The sequence below is a fragment of the Entelurus aequoreus genome, linkage group LG25 (assembly GCF_033978785.1).
Source record: "Entelurus aequoreus isolate RoL-2023_Sb linkage group LG25, RoL_Eaeq_v1.1, whole genome shotgun sequence".
Lineage (NCBI taxonomy): Eukaryota > Metazoa > Chordata > Actinopteri > Syngnathiformes > Syngnathidae > Entelurus > Entelurus aequoreus.
Window position 1 is genome coordinate 33,449,087 of NC_084755.1, and position 15,957 is coordinate 33,465,043.

The 15,957-nt window shown below is 37.9% G+C and overlaps 1 protein-coding gene across 6 annotated transcripts in view; it reads left to right on the plus strand.

Moving 5' to 3' along the window:
* The window catches only part of tanc2a (tetratricopeptide repeat, ankyrin repeat and coiled-coil containing 2a), a 160,689-nt gene that overhangs the window by 56,216 nt on the left and 88,516 nt on the right, over positions 1–15,957 (plus strand). The gene's annotated exons all lie outside the window — the stretch shown is intronic.

The window sequence follows — 15,957 nt, forward strand, 5'->3', positions numbered from 1 at the left end:
GGGAAATTTATTTGATAAAAGCCAACACCAAGAATAGACATTTGAAAGGCAATTTAAAATAAATAAAGAATAGTGAACAACAGGCTGAATAAGTGTACGTTATATGAGGCATAAATAACCAACTGAGAACGTGCCTGGTATGTTAACGTAACATATTATGGTAAGAGTCATTCAAATAACTATAACATATAGAACATGCTATACGTTTACCAAACAATCTGTCACTCCTAATCGCTAAATCCCATGAAACGTCTAGTCTCTTACGTGAATGAGCTAAATAATATTATTTGATATTTTGCGGTAATGTGTTAATAATTTCACACATAAGTCGCTCCTGAGTATAAGTCGCACCCAAACTATGAAAAAAAACTGCGACTTTTAGTCCGAAAAATACGGTATTCCTTTTGTCAATAGGTCAAACATGTTTATTCATTTGAAAAAGCACGACAGCAATGTTAACATAATTGCTAATAGAGCTGCAGCTATCGAATATTTCAGTAATTGAGTATTCTATCGAATATACCGATCGATTAATCGAGTAATCGAATAAATCATATTTTTGTTTAATTAAGGTTTAATTATACATGTTAATATGTGCCCTCAATTATTGCGTTTGGCCTAGTTGTCTTTTATTTCCTAAACGCCTGTTTTCATTATTGAAGGCTGACACGCACAGCTGAAATGCGTCCGTGGTTGATTGTGCCAATTTGTGTGTGCTACTAAAAACAGGTGCGCTCACAGCCCTATGTGCTGTGTGGTGTGACCGCATAAACTAAGTTCTTGTCCTTCGTGTGTTTTTGATGATTATTATACGGGGCCGTTTAAATGTTGGTTTCTCTACGCAAATCCGCTGAGCGGTTTTCAACCTGCCAACAATACATAAACAATATAAAAAGACAGACCACTTAATAATGACAACAACAAATTTTAAGAATGCAATACAGTTCATTGCATTCATTGCATGCAAAATAGTAATCAATGTTCATTTTGCCATCATAACATGTTTGAGATGAAAACACGTATATATAAAATTACTTTAAAATGAATACTCCCTGAGAAAGTTAAAATAAAAATATATTCTTAGTATCAAAAATAAAACCATAAGAACAGTTTTCATTATATCAAACATAAAAAGTGGATTAGGTAGTGCCTTTAATACTGCATTTGAAATGTGCAACTTCATATTCAGAACCAATATGACTGACAGGAACTTGGCACACAAGTGCTACCACTGTGAACAAGGACTTGGAACTCTTACATTCTCCAGAGACTGTAGTGGGTGCAAGTGCAAGCTATCCAAGTAGCATGCGGTTGCATGACTTGAATAACCCGAATAACATTGCACGACTACTTTCGTGTGGTTACCAATGAAAGGTTAATTGAACACGACAGCTCGGATAGCATCGTTAGTTCTCAACACCTTTTGGCGGCATTTGATGACTTTGCTGGAGTGAAGAACACATCCTGGTTATCATAATGAATAACATTTATTTTACTAACACAACTTTTGCGTTTACATTTGATAACAAATGACTTACCTCGCCTGCGGACGTCCCTCAAATCGGATGCTTTCTCGACAGGTGCTACAGCATCGAACTTGTGCTATTGTGGTATGCGAGCTCCACTTTGCAATGTTTGCATACTACTGCGATTTCCTTAGATTTTAGTGTGAAGTGTACCCACACCTTAGACAACTTGTGCCGCTTCTTAATTCCCTCGTTTTGTTGTAGCTCTTGTCCACTGCTTTCTGCGGCGTCTGCCATTGCGAGTTATGTTGGCGAAAAAGTTTTCTAAACTCGAGCTTATTTAAAAGACGGGTATTGTGCAGTGCAGGGGGCGTATGATCTGTGACGGAAACACATTGTGCAATACCTAAACAGTCCGTGCTAAACGTGAGCTTTGAATACTGTTTATTAAACGAGGCAAAATGCAGTAAAAAAAACTTGACGCCTCGAGGCAGCGAAAATTCCTCGAATATATTTTGTAATCGAATTGTTCGAGTTACTCGAGGAATCATTTCAGCTCTAACTGCTAACGTCATAGCTCAGTAGCTTTTTTTCCTGAGCCAATACTTTGCGCAGGCAGAGGGGATGTAGCGGGCACCGCCTTTATTGGGAAGGCGCAACTGTGTAGGGGTGCACAAAAAAATTGAATCACATCCAAATCGCAATTTTTATTCATCTCGATTTTAAATCAAATCCTAATTTTCTAAAATCCATTGAAATATATGTACACAAATATATATATATATATACACTACCGTTCAAAAGTTTGGGGTCACATTGAAATGTCCTTATTTTTTAAGGAAAAGCACTGTACTTTTCAATGAAGATAACTTTAAACTAGTCTTAACTTTAAAGAAATACACTCTATACATTGCTAATGTGATAAATGACTATTCTAGCTGCAAATGTCTGGTTTTTGGTGCAATATCTACATAGGTGTATAGAGGCCCATTTCCAGCAACTATCACTCCAGTGTTCTAATGGTACAATGTGTTTGCTCATTGGCTCAGAAGGCTAATTGATGATTAGAAAACCCTTGTGCAATCATGTTCACACATCTGAAAACAGTTTAGCTCGTTACAGAAGCTACAAAACTGACCTTCCTTTGAGCAGATTGAGTTTCTGGAGCATCACATTTGTGGGGTCAATTAAACGCTCAAAATGGCCAGAAAAAGAGAACGTTCATCTGAAACTCGACAGTCTATTCTTGTTCTTAGAAATGAAGGCTATTCCACAAAATTGTTTGGGTGACCCAAAACTTTTGAACGGTAGTATATATATATATATATATATATATATATATATATATATATATATATATATATATATATATATATATATATATATATATATATATATATATATATATATATATATATATATATATATATATATGCCAACTTCACTGGTTTTAAAACCAGTGAAGTTGGCACTTTATGTAATTTGTAAATAAAAACAGAATACAATGATTTGCAAATCCTTTTCAACCTATATTCAATTGAATAGACTGCAAAGACAATATATTTAATGTTCACACTGAGAAACACAATTTTTTTTTTTTAGCAAATAATAATTAATTAATTGAGTAATTGGCTAAAACACACTCTATTGCATTGATGTGTGTTTTAGGGTAAACTGTTTAGCAAAGATTATTCTGCTTGCCATAACCTTCATTCTTTTTTTTTATCTGTATGTCAAAAGCATTCAAAGTGCACATTTAACTTGTGCGTTTGTAAAAAAAAAATGTAAAAATAAATGAAATACAAGCTTTTAAAAAAATTGAGTGTATTCAAATAAAGAAAGCAGATTCTGTGCTACACATTTAAAAAATGTATTCATTGTGCATATTGTGTTTGATATTTGGACAAACAACTCGTTAGCATTAGCATTAAGGGTGTAAAAAAAAAAAAAATTGAATTAATCGCGATTCTTATTTGTCACGATTCGGAATCGATTAAACAAAATTCAAAAATCTATTTTTTTATTTTTTTTTACCAGTCCTGTTTTGGCAAATCATATTGTTGATTTAGATGCCCATAACTGCTGTACAGATTTATTTTAGAAAAGAGAAGTGTTGGATACTTCTCTTGTTGACTTTATTAAATATTTGGGTAAAATACTATTAAACAAAAACAGTTTTCTTTTAGGTAATTTGTAAATTTATCAGAGCTTTATTCAGAGATTCTGAATCGAATCGTTACCCCTAAAAATCACATCGAATCGAGTCATGTGGTGCCCAAAGATTCACCGCCCTAATTATCGTACACTGTAGATACACTGACATGTTTTGTTATGCATATAAGCATATAAGATGGAGTGAGCTACCTGCTAAAATACACTTTTACCTTCTTTCTGGTTTTTGCTTGTTAAATAGGCAGGTTGCTTTTTGGTAAAGTTCTGTAGCATCGTCACTGTACTGTTGTGGAATACCAGCTCTGTTTTAACAGTGCAAAAATTGCACCACGTTGTCTGTCTTTTTAAGTTTAAAATGATCCCTAACTCATGACAACTTATGTCCTCTGCTCCCCTCACCTCCCAGGGGGTGGTCAAGGGGATGGGTCAAATGCAGAGGACAAATTTCACCACACCTAGTGTGTGTGTGACAATCATTGGTACTTTAACTTTAACTTTTCTTTTGCCCTTTTCTCTATTTCCCCGTCGTCGCCGTTTTTCTTTGAGCCATTTCTCTTCATTGCGGCACTCCACTGTTCGCCGCCACGCAAATCATGGCACCCACACACCACTGCTCTCATGTGCGTTCTATTGCAGTGACCGTGCAGAAACTTTGCCCATGTACTTTAAGTTTCAGGCACTTTTGTCAACTTTTCACAACAACCCTTTTCATCCCATAATTCACGTTTGAGTTGATTTAACTAAAGTACACTAACGTTCAAAAGTTTGGGGTCACGCAAACAATTTTGTGGAATAGCCTTCATTTCTAAGAACAAGAATAGACTGTCGAGTTTCAGATGAAAGTTCTCTTTTTCTGGCCATTTTGAGCGTTTAATTGACCCCACAAATGTGATGCTCCAGAAACTCAATCTGCTCAAAGGAAGGTCAGTTTTGTAGCTTCTGTAACGAGCTAAACTGTTTTCAGATGTGTGAACATGATTGCACAAGGGTTTTCTAATCATCAATTAGCCTTCTGAGCCAATGAGCAAACACAATGTACCATTAGAACACTGGAGTGATAGTTGCTGGAAATGGGCCTCTATACACCTATGTAGATATTGCACCAAAAACCAGACATTTGCAGCTAGAATAGTCATTTACCACATTAGCAATGTATAGAGTGTATTTCTTTAAAGTTAAGACTAGTTTAAAGTTATCTTCATTGAAAAGTACAGTGCTTTTCCTTCAAAAATAAGGACATTTCAATGTGACCCCAAACTTTTGAACGGTAGTGTAGGTGGGGACAAGAAGGACACTAATTTGCCCTAATGCTGTATTTTTACCTTTTAACCATTTACTTGCTAGTATTTCAAAATCACTTGAGATTTCCGGTCAAAATCTTGAAATGTGTAGCTAAAATTCCAAGCCTTTATCAGAAATACATTCAGAAGAACTGCTGCATCAGAGAGAGACGAAGCATTGAAGCCAGCCAGCATGTGTACTCATTCACACTGTGACTTGGAACTTTATACCTCCAAAGTCATCAAATCTGCCAGTTGACCATTCCATGTTGAACAGCAACCCAGGAAAAATGTGGGCAGTTCACTGCTTTAAAAGGCAATGTGAAAGCACCTTTGACAAGTGAAGGAATAAGTTCACAATAAAAACTATTAGGGGGTAGAATCAATATAGAATCCTATCCAAAAAAGACCAAGGCTCTACGCAGATTTGCCTCATGCATATTACTTTGTCACATTTTATTTTCACAGTATGAAAAATACATTAAAACACTAAAAATACCAACACGCCACCTGGGATAACAAGTGATTCTCCATATGCTGACTCTGTATTCAACATAAATAAAACAAACTGGATTGTAGTCGCTCAATAAACATGAGGTCCTATGCGATCAGTTGCTAAATTGTGTGACGTCATGCATGTTCATTCATAACTATTGTTCAAATCTAAGGGTTTGTCTTCGCTTTATTTTTCCCAAATTTGTTGAGCAAATTTTACATTTTTCAGTCTTACTTAAAACTAGATTGACCTTGAGCGTTTTAGTTATATGTCTGTGTTCTCCTAGGTTGAAAATAAGTGTGTGGTTGGGAAAATGCAAGTAAAGTTGTCTAAGGGTGAAGATGGTGTCAAAAGCCTGTCAAAAAGATGTAAAAACGGTATGATGTTGTAAGAGGAAAAGTGCATATTTTTCCACCAATTGTGATATATATATATATTTTTTTTTCATCCAAGTTACTTTTTAACTCCTGTGAAGTGGCTTTGGTTACTGGTTTCTTGGTTTCAGAAAGCAACATGCGGTATATTTGTATTCACAATACAAAAGTACAGGGCAAGGAGTTCAGACACAAGTCAGTTCTTTCAAAAAAGTCAAGAGATACTGACTTTTGATGGATTGTGCAGAGGGAAATAGTCTGAAACATGTCACTTAATATTATTCTTAGGTGCACGTTTCATCCTTTCTACTTTCTTTGTCACAGAATACAAAATTGGACAATCTTTAAGAAATTGCAAGTGAGTGAAGAGAGACCAGTCAATAAGAAACAACAAAAGAAAAGTGGATCTTTTAAAGGAAAACTGTATTATTATTTTTTTTGCCCATCATCCTCAATCCTGATGTGAGACAAGAACAGATTTTGTTCCCTTTTCTGGGTGTTCTGAATAGTGAAAAACATGCTATTACAAGGCAGCTAACAATGCAGATCATGAGGAGTTATCTATTCCACTTTTAATGCCCTCTGAAAAAACATCTAAAAACCTGCCAACAAAGCTCCATTAAAATGCCATGACCTAACCTAGCTATAGCTACATTGTCATTGTAAGAGCTAACACAGAGGAACTACTTTTCTGGCGTTGCGACCAACGTTCCCTCCAAGGTGCGCGCCTGTGCAATTGCGTACTGCTCAAGCGTCCTCTGCGCACGGCAAATCTATGCCACGCACAAAATCAAATAAAAAAATGAGCGCATAACAATTTTCAACACACGGACACAACAGAGAAAACAGTTTTCGTCATCATTGTTCAAATATTGTAACGTCTGTCGAGACGCTTTGAGGACATGAATTCCATCCATCACTTTACTGAGCAAAACTCTTTATTGTCGGCCATAAACACATCACCAAAACATTAGTAAAAAAAATGGTTTCTAGCAAAAGTGGTCATTCTCTGCATTACAAACTAGACCAAAAGCAACTTTGTTATATCAACAGCAGCCGCTCGCTCTTTCTCACTTGCGCCAACACATGCACATATGGCACTTAGCCAGTGATGCGTTTACAGACACACAAAAAGTCGGACAACTCCAACACCACACATAAAGTGTCATTCCAGGTCGTTTTATTAGGAATCTTAATTTATAAATATTAATCATGAAATGCTGTTAGTATATTAAATAAATACTAATAAAAATATATTTTTTACAAACAGGAAGTTGCAGAAATGTACACATGATCCCCTGCTTACATCTCATTGTGCAACATGTGAATGTTTTAATGGGAACTAAATGCAATGTCTGAAAGGGGTACAAATTATTTCCAAAGCAGGACCTCCACCCAGACAAACAATACAAGTACACAGTTTATGAAAAACAATATTTTTTGTTATTGTCATTGTAAGTGGGCCTAAACACTTATATTAGAAAATAATCTCATGGAAATGACTGCTGTCATTTGATTATAATAATAAGAGAATGTTGTCTGTCTATCTGTGTTGGCCCTGCGATGAGGTGGGGACTTGTCCAGGGTGTACCCCGCCCTCCGCCCGAATGCAGCTGAGATAGGCTCCAGCACCCACCGCCACCCCGAAAGGGACAAGCGGTAGAAAATGGATGGATGGATGGAGATTGAACTTGTTATTTAGTCAGGTTTGGGACAGGTGTGCTGCTGGTGTAGCCACAGTGTGCACGTCTGATGTTGCTCAGGGAGTTTTTGCGTTTGCTCACACACATGAAAAATTAGAGGGAACATTGGTTGCGACGTATCCCCTTGCTCACACTGCCAGTCTGCCCAATAGCGAGTTCTGAGGAGTGAGGATTATGGTGAATTTACCAGCTCAACGAGAGTACAAGTCTTGTGCTGAAAGATGAAACCATCCCATCAGTTGGTTACCAGTGAGAGCGGACGTTGTAAATCACTTCACTGCAAAAAGTCAGTGTTCAAAAACAAGAAAAAAAAAAAAAAAAATTAGGGGTATTTTATTTGAACTAAGCAAAATTATCTGCCAATAGAACAAGAAAATTCGGCTTGTCAAGACTTTCCAAAACAAATAAAATTAGCTAACCTCAATTAACCCAAAAATACCTTAAAATAAGTATATTCTGACTAATAACAAGTGCACTTTTCTTGGTAGAGAAAAAAAAGAGACCTTTTTGCTCAATATGTTGAAAAATATTCTTAAATTAAGTAAATGCTAGTGCCATTATCTTGACATAATGATACATGATTTTTTTTTCATGCTTGAAGTAAGAAATTATTACTTTAAAAAAGTAGTTGTATACTTGTGAGTGTTAAAGGCCTACTGAAATGAGATTTTCTTATTTAAACGGGGATAGCAGATCCATTCTATGTGTCATACTTGATCATTTTGCGATATTGCCATATTTTTGCTGAAAGGATTTAGTAGAGAACATCGACGATAAAGTTCGCAACTTTTGGTCGCTGATAAAAAAAGCCTTGCCTGTACCGGAAGTAGCGTGACGTCACAGGTTGTGGAGCTCCTCACATCTGCACATTGTTTACAATCATGGCCACAAGCAGCGAGAGTGATTCGGACCGAGAAAGCGACGATTTCCCCATTAATTTGAGCGAGGATGAAAGATTCGTGGATGAGGAAAGTGAGAGTGAAGGACTAGAAGGCAGTGGAAGAGATTCAGATAGGGAAGATACTGTGAGAGGCGGGTGGCACCTGATATTCAGCTGGGAATGACTAAAACAGTAAATAAACACAAGACATATATATACTCTATTAGCCACAACACAACCAGGCTTATATTTAATATGCCACAAATTAATCCCACATAACAAACACCTCCCCCCTCCCGTCCATATAACCCGCCAATACAAATCAAACACCCGCACAACACACTCAATTCCACAGCCCAAAGTACCGTTCACCTCCCCAAAGTTCATACAGCACATATATTTCCCCAAAGTTACGTACGTGACATGCACATAGCGGCACGCACGTACGGGCAAGCGATCAAATGTTTGGAAGCCGCAGCTGCGTACTCACGGTAGCGCGTATCCAACTCAAAGTCATCCTGGTAAGAGTCTCTTTTGTCCCATCTCCACAAGCATGCGTATCCAATTCAAAGTCCTCCTGGTAAGAGTCTATGTTGTCCCAGTTCTCCACAGGCCAATGGTAAAGCTTGACTGTCATCGTTCGGGAATGTAAACAATGAAACACCGGCTACGACGTAGCCGCTACGTGTTTATGTTGCTGCAGCCGGCCGCTAATACACCGCTTCCCACCTACAGCTTTCTTCTTTGCTGTCTTCATTGTTCATTAAACAAATTGCAAAAGATTCACCAACACAGATGTCCAGAATACTGTGGAATTTTGCGATGAAAACAGACAACTTAATAGCTGGCCACAATGGTGTCCCAAAATGTCCGCTACAATCCGTGACGTCACGCGCAAACGTCATCATACCGAGACGTTTTCAGCAGGATATTTCGCGGGAAATTTAAAATTGCATTTTACTAATCTAACCCGGCCGTATTGGCATGTGTTGCAATGTTAAGATTTCATCATTGATATGTAAACTAACAGACTGCGTGGTCGGTAGTAGTGGCTTTCAGTAGGCCTTTAATGACACATCTTTGCATCAGTTGATATTCTAGTTTCAAGCATATTTACTCAATATAGGTCATGAAATCTCAGCAACAAGCTGTAATATATTACTGAGATCATTTAGGACCAAAACCCTTAAAACAAGTAAAACACTAACATAAAATCTGCTTAGTGAGAAGAAGTATCTTATCAGACAAAAATATGCAAATATCACCCTTATTTGAGATATTTAATCTTACTTAGATTTCAGTTTTTGCAGTGTTGTTTATTATGTTCTTATTTGAAATGTTTGGCAGTAGTGCTCCATGATAACGCTCCAAGGCTCTCACAAAGTCTGCCTTGATTAGTGGTAGCAAACACAGAACGCGCACTGGATTCTGCCGGAAGTAGCGTTTGTTGCTTTGCGCTATATGAACTCAATGCGCCCATGAAAGAAGTTATGTTAATGCTTAAAATGATCAAAATACTCCAAGTATTACATACCTACAGCACGTTGATAGAGGAATTTGGGATGTTTTTGGAGGGCTTGATAAGTCAATAGATGAATCCAAATTACCTGCATTGTTAGCCGCCTTGTGCTAGCTGTTTTTTACTATTTAAAATGCACAGTAAAGAGAAAGATGTTTGTTCTTATCTCACATAAGGACAAAATGACAAAACATTTTTTAAAGTGCAGTTTTCCTTTACAGCGAGAGCAAAGTAAAAACTGGGAAAGGATAGAAAGACTGAGTCTAGGGAAGGAAAAATGGAGTGGTTGTACGAACCAGATGCTCCAGTAACCGAAATGGAAAAGTCTCTGCTCCTTGTGTCCTTCTGTTTTATTTTTGCTCTGCGACTTACACACTCTGTCATTGACTGACCACACATGACTATGTGGTCGCATGCACAATGCATTTCTATTATTCAGCTCACGAGTCATCAGTTTATAGCTGTAATTACAGACTTGTCAGGAGACAGTATGAGTTTGTATGCTGTGGCTTACATTCTTGGCTGAATGTGTGTTTGGGGACATAAATGAGTACTTCACCAAGTGGCATCGGTTATTTTCATTTAGTCCAAGATAAGACGCTCATAACATTTTTTCATTCTGTTGAAAATATACAAATTAAATCGATGTCAGTCGGCCAGAAAATACAGAGACAAAATGGACTGTGGTGGTGACTCAAAATGAAAACAAAAAACCTACAAGAATTCAATGGCTCTTTTCTTCCAACGGCACTGCAGCAATACTCCACATGGCTTTTCTACCACCCATCCATTTTCTTCTGCTTATCAGGGTCAGGGTCATAGGAGCATCAGTCTGTTTACAACTTGCGATTTATAGCTGGTATCCCGACACGTGACTTCTTCCCAGAAGTGAAAACCAGTGGTGGTCGACCAAGCCAAGATGGCTGTTGTTCAGCATGCAGTAATAATAATAATAATAATAGATTTTATTTGTAAAAAGCACTTTACATTGAGCAAACAACCTGAAAGTGCTACAGTGTATTAAAAAATAATAATAATAATAAATAAAATAAATAAATGAATAAAAATAAAAACTAGAACAGCCTAATAGCTAGAACTAGTATGCATATATCTATAAACAGGCTTTTTTTAAAAGAACGGTTTTCAAGCCTTTAAAAAAAAAAAGCATCCACAGTCTGTGGTGCCCTCATGTGGTCAGGGAGAGCGTTCCACAGACTGGGAGCGGCGGTGCAGAAAGCCCCGTCTCCCATAGTTCATAGCTTTGTCCTCGGAGGTTGGAGGAGGTTAGCCTGTCCGGAGCGGAGGTGTCGTGTGGAGGATTTGGGGGTGAGTAGTTCTTTGAGGTAGAGGGGGGCATTTCCAAGGAGGTGGGTTAGTAGGGAGACTTTGTATTCAATCCTGAGTGGAACACGAAGCCAGTGAAGGGATTTGAGAATTGGTGTGATATGGTCGTATTTCCACACTCTCATCAGGATCCTAGCAGCACTATTCTCTATGTCAGTGGTTCTCAAATGGGGGTACGCGTACCCCTGGGGGTACTTGAAGGTATGCCAAGGGGTACGTGAGATTTTTTTTAAAGGTCTGTCAAAAAGAACTGTGAAAAGAAATGCAACAATGCAATATTCAGTGTTGACAGCTAGATTTGTTGTGGACATGTTCCATAAATATTGATGTTAAATATTTCTTTTTTTGTGAAGAAATGTTTAGAATTAAGTTCATGAATCCAGATGGATCTATTACAATCCCCAAAGAGGGCACTTTAAGTTGATGATTACTTCTATGTGTAGAAATCTTTATTTATAATTGAATCACTTGTTTATTTTTCAACAAGTTTTTAGTTATTTTTATATCTTTTTTTCCAAATAGTTCAAGAAAGACCACAACAAATGAGCAATATTTTGCACTGTTATACAATTTAATAAATCAGAAACTGATGACATAGTGCTGTATTTTACTTTTTTATCTCTTTTTTTTCAACCAAAAATGCTTTGCTCTGATTAGGGGGTACTTGAATTTAAAAAATGTTCACAGGGGGTACATCACTGAAAAAAGGTTGAGAACCACTGCTCTATGTATTAAGTGCGCGAACTCTCTGAGTACAAAAGAGGCTTAAATCTTCCTGCAAAAAGCAGATACAAACCAAAATTTAAACTATTCAATGGAATAGATCAGTATACCAAACAAAGATTTGTCGAGTGATATCAAGGATTATACGTCGGTCGCGTTCTCAGACATATCGAACGATTGTGCTCCAGACGCCATTCTAAACGACGAAACAGATGAAAACTTGGAAAAGCATGGAGGTCTACAACTTATTTGTGTGTGGCTGGGTCAAGGACATTGATATCAAGACTCTCTCGTATAAATATGCATCGTTTTTGCTCGGGTAAGGTCATATTTCAAGATTTGACTTCACGTCTAAGCCGCTATGTTTGTTACGAGTAGCGGGTTTTACCCCGTGTTCATCAAAATGTAATTATAGATGTCAACATTGTGTATGTGCTGAAAGCTTCATTTATGATTGTTGCCTCTGGTAAAAGCATACCTCTTTCAGGTTTTGCTCACATTTGTTTTCTTTTATTTACACACGTCAAGTTGGTGCTTTTTGAAACACTTTTAGCAAACATGTGTTTAAGAAATACAAATAATATCAAGATAATACAAACCCCGTTTCCATATGAGTTGGGAAATTGTGTGAGATGTAAATATAAACGGAATACAATGATTTGCAAATAATTTTCAACACATATTCAGTTGAATATGCTACAAAGACAACATATTTGATGATCAAACTGATAAACTTTTTTTTTTTTGCAAATAATCATTAACTTTAGAATTTGATGCCAGCAACACGTGACAAAGAAGTTGGGAAAGGTGGCAATAAATACTGATAAAGTTGAGGAATGCTCATCAAACACTTATTTGGAACATCCCACAGGTGAACAGGCAAATTGGGAACAGGTGGGTGCCATGATTGGGTATAAAAGTAGATTCCATGAAATGCTCAGTCATTCACAAACAAGGATGGGGCGAGGGTCACCACTTTGTCAACAAATGCGTGAGCAAATTGTTGAACAGTTTAAGAAAAAACTTTCTCAACCAGCTATTGCAAGGAATTTAGAGATTTCACCATCTACGCTCCGTAATATCATCAAAGGGTTCAGAGAATCTGGAGAAATCACTGCACGTAAGCAGCTAAGCCCGTGACCTTCCATCCCTCAGGCTGTACTGCATCAACAAGCGACATCAGTGTGTAAAGGATATCACCAAATGGGCTCAGGAACACTTCAGAAACCCACTGTCAGTAACTACAGTTGGTCGCTACATCTGTAAGTGCAAGTTAAAACTCTCCTATGCAAGGCGAAAACCGCTTATCAACAACACCCAGAAACGCCGTCGGCTTCGCTGGGCCTGAGCTCATCTAAGATGGACTGATACAAAGTGGAAAAGTGTTCAGTGGTCTGACGAGTCCACATTTCAAATTGTTTTTGGAAACTGTGGACGTCGTGTCCTCCGGACCAAAGAGGAAAAGAACCATCCGGATTGTTATAGGTGCAAAGTTGAAAAGCCAGCATGTGTGATGGTATGGGGGTGAATTAGTGCCCAAGACATGGGTAACTTACACATCTGTGAAGGCGCCATTAATGCTGAAAGGTACGTACAGGTTTTGGAGCAACATATGTTGCCATCCAAGCAACGTTACCATGGACGCCCCTGCTTATTTCAGCAAGAAAATGCCAAGCCATGTGTTACATCAACGTGGCTTCATAGTAAAAGAGTGCGGGTACTAGACTGGCCTGCCTGTAGTCCAGACCTGTCTCCCATTGAAAATGTGTGGCGCATTATGAAGCCTAAAATACCACAATGGAGACCCCCGGACTGTTGAACAACTTAAGCTGTACATCAAGCAAGAATGGGAAAGAATTCCACCTGAGAAGCTTCAAAAATGTGTCTCCTCAGTTCCCAAACGTTTACTGAGTGTTGTTAAAAGGAAAGGCCATGTAACACAGTGGTGAAAATGCCCTTTCCCAACTACTTTGGCAAGTGTTGCAGCCATGAAATTCTAAGTTAATTATTATTTGCAAAAAAAAATAAACTTTATGAGTTTGAACATCAAATATCTTGTCTTTGTAGTGCATTCAATTGAATATGGGTTGAAAAGGATTTGCAAATCATTGTATTCCGTTTATATATTTACATCTAACACAATTTCCCAACTCATTTGGAAACGGGGTTTGTACTTGAATGGGAACTAATAAACGTTGAAAGTATATCAAACAAACCAACAGTGATCATTGCAAACTCATGCATTCTTCGACCCTGCTCCCTTGGACTGGAGTGTGAGCGGCATGCTTTTCTCGTCTTCGTTTCCACAAATCTTGCACTTTTTTGCCTTTTTTGATAACCTCTCGAGGAACTGAAGAAACGTTTATCCTTTCCGCGATTCAAACGGTTCGTACAGCCAAAAACAACACAAACATAGGGCTTTTTTTTCTTCAAGAAAGGCTAAATGACGCCTAGTACCCATTGAGAACAGAGCGAGCTTGACCAGTATTCATTGGGTGGGACGTGAACCGGACGTGATTTCAGGAACATCCCAGCAATAGGGATGGGCATGTAAAAATTGTTTAACTAATCGAAGAACAGTAATTTTGTAATCATTATTATTTGGGTTTTTATTTGTATTAAAAGTAGGGCTGGGGCGATATATCGATATACTCGATATATCGCGGGTTTGTCTCTGTGCGATATAGAAAATGACTATATCGTGATATTCCAGTATACGTTCTCACGCAGTTGCATTTAGCTGCTGGCATTACACTACAGGCTCTTCTCACTCTTTCTTGTCCCTCCTTCTCACAGAGACTTAAACAAGCGCACCTTCTTACATACGTCACATACGTATACGCCCTCGCGGAGCAGAGAGGTAGCGGCATGGGTAACGTTAGCTGTGGTGCGAGTGGTAATACGAGAAAAAGAAGGTGCGAATCTGGTAACAAATGAAGGAATAATTAATTCCCAAGAAAAACAGCAGGGGGTTCATCGTCTGGCGGTGGTTTGGCTTCAAGTGGGAAGATGTCGAACAGACAACCGTAATTTGTCAAGTGTGGGGCAAAAACGTAGCTGCGTAAAGCTACAAAAAGTAGCATTACTGCTAATATGTAGCATCATTTGAAATGTCACCCGCTAGAGAATAAAGAGTGCTTACTCCGCATGTCAACATCTCCGTTCGGTGCCACACCAACAAAATGCCGAGGCAACCATTTCCACATCAACACCGTATGAAAAAAATAGTCAACAACAGAAGGAGATAACGTCCGCAGGAACCTACCACATAGCGAAGGACATACACTATTTGATTTCCTATTATGCAGCTCATTTTTATTTGACAGTTATTGAAATATCTTGTGTGGCATCATGCACAAAAGTGCACTTTATTTGTTTTAAACTATTGTAGTGGCGTTCTGTACAAAAAGTGCACTTTAATCTAGTGTTGTTTTGATATGTCATCTTAGTGACATCATGCACAAAAGTGCACTTATAGCTTGTTTTAAAATGTCTCTGACAATCTTGCACTTTCTGTTTTGAAATGACATGAATGTTTGTGCCACTGCTTAATAACTGTTTAATAAATACACTTTTGGTCAATTGACTTAGTTGTGATTTCCCTCTCTGCATGAAAGTTTAAAATGAGCATATATTAATGCAGTATGAAGAAGAATGTTTTAATGTAGACACATAGAATCATCATACTGCTGTGATTATATGCATCAAGTGTTCATTCAAGGCTAAGGCAAAATATCGAGATATATATCGTGTATCGTGACATGACTTAAAAATATCGAGTTATTGATAAAAGGCCACATCGCCCAGCCCTAATTATAAGGTGTTGGTATTTAGTCTTTTCCAAGAGGGAGACCTAAATCTGGATTATGCTTTCCTTAACGCCATCTTGATCCTTTTATAACGTTTGGTCTGGGTTGATTGCATGATTGCAATTCTTTGGAAATGCTCATGGCAGTGTTTTCCGGACCGTTGGTGAGCAACCAGAACTCTCGTTGACTAG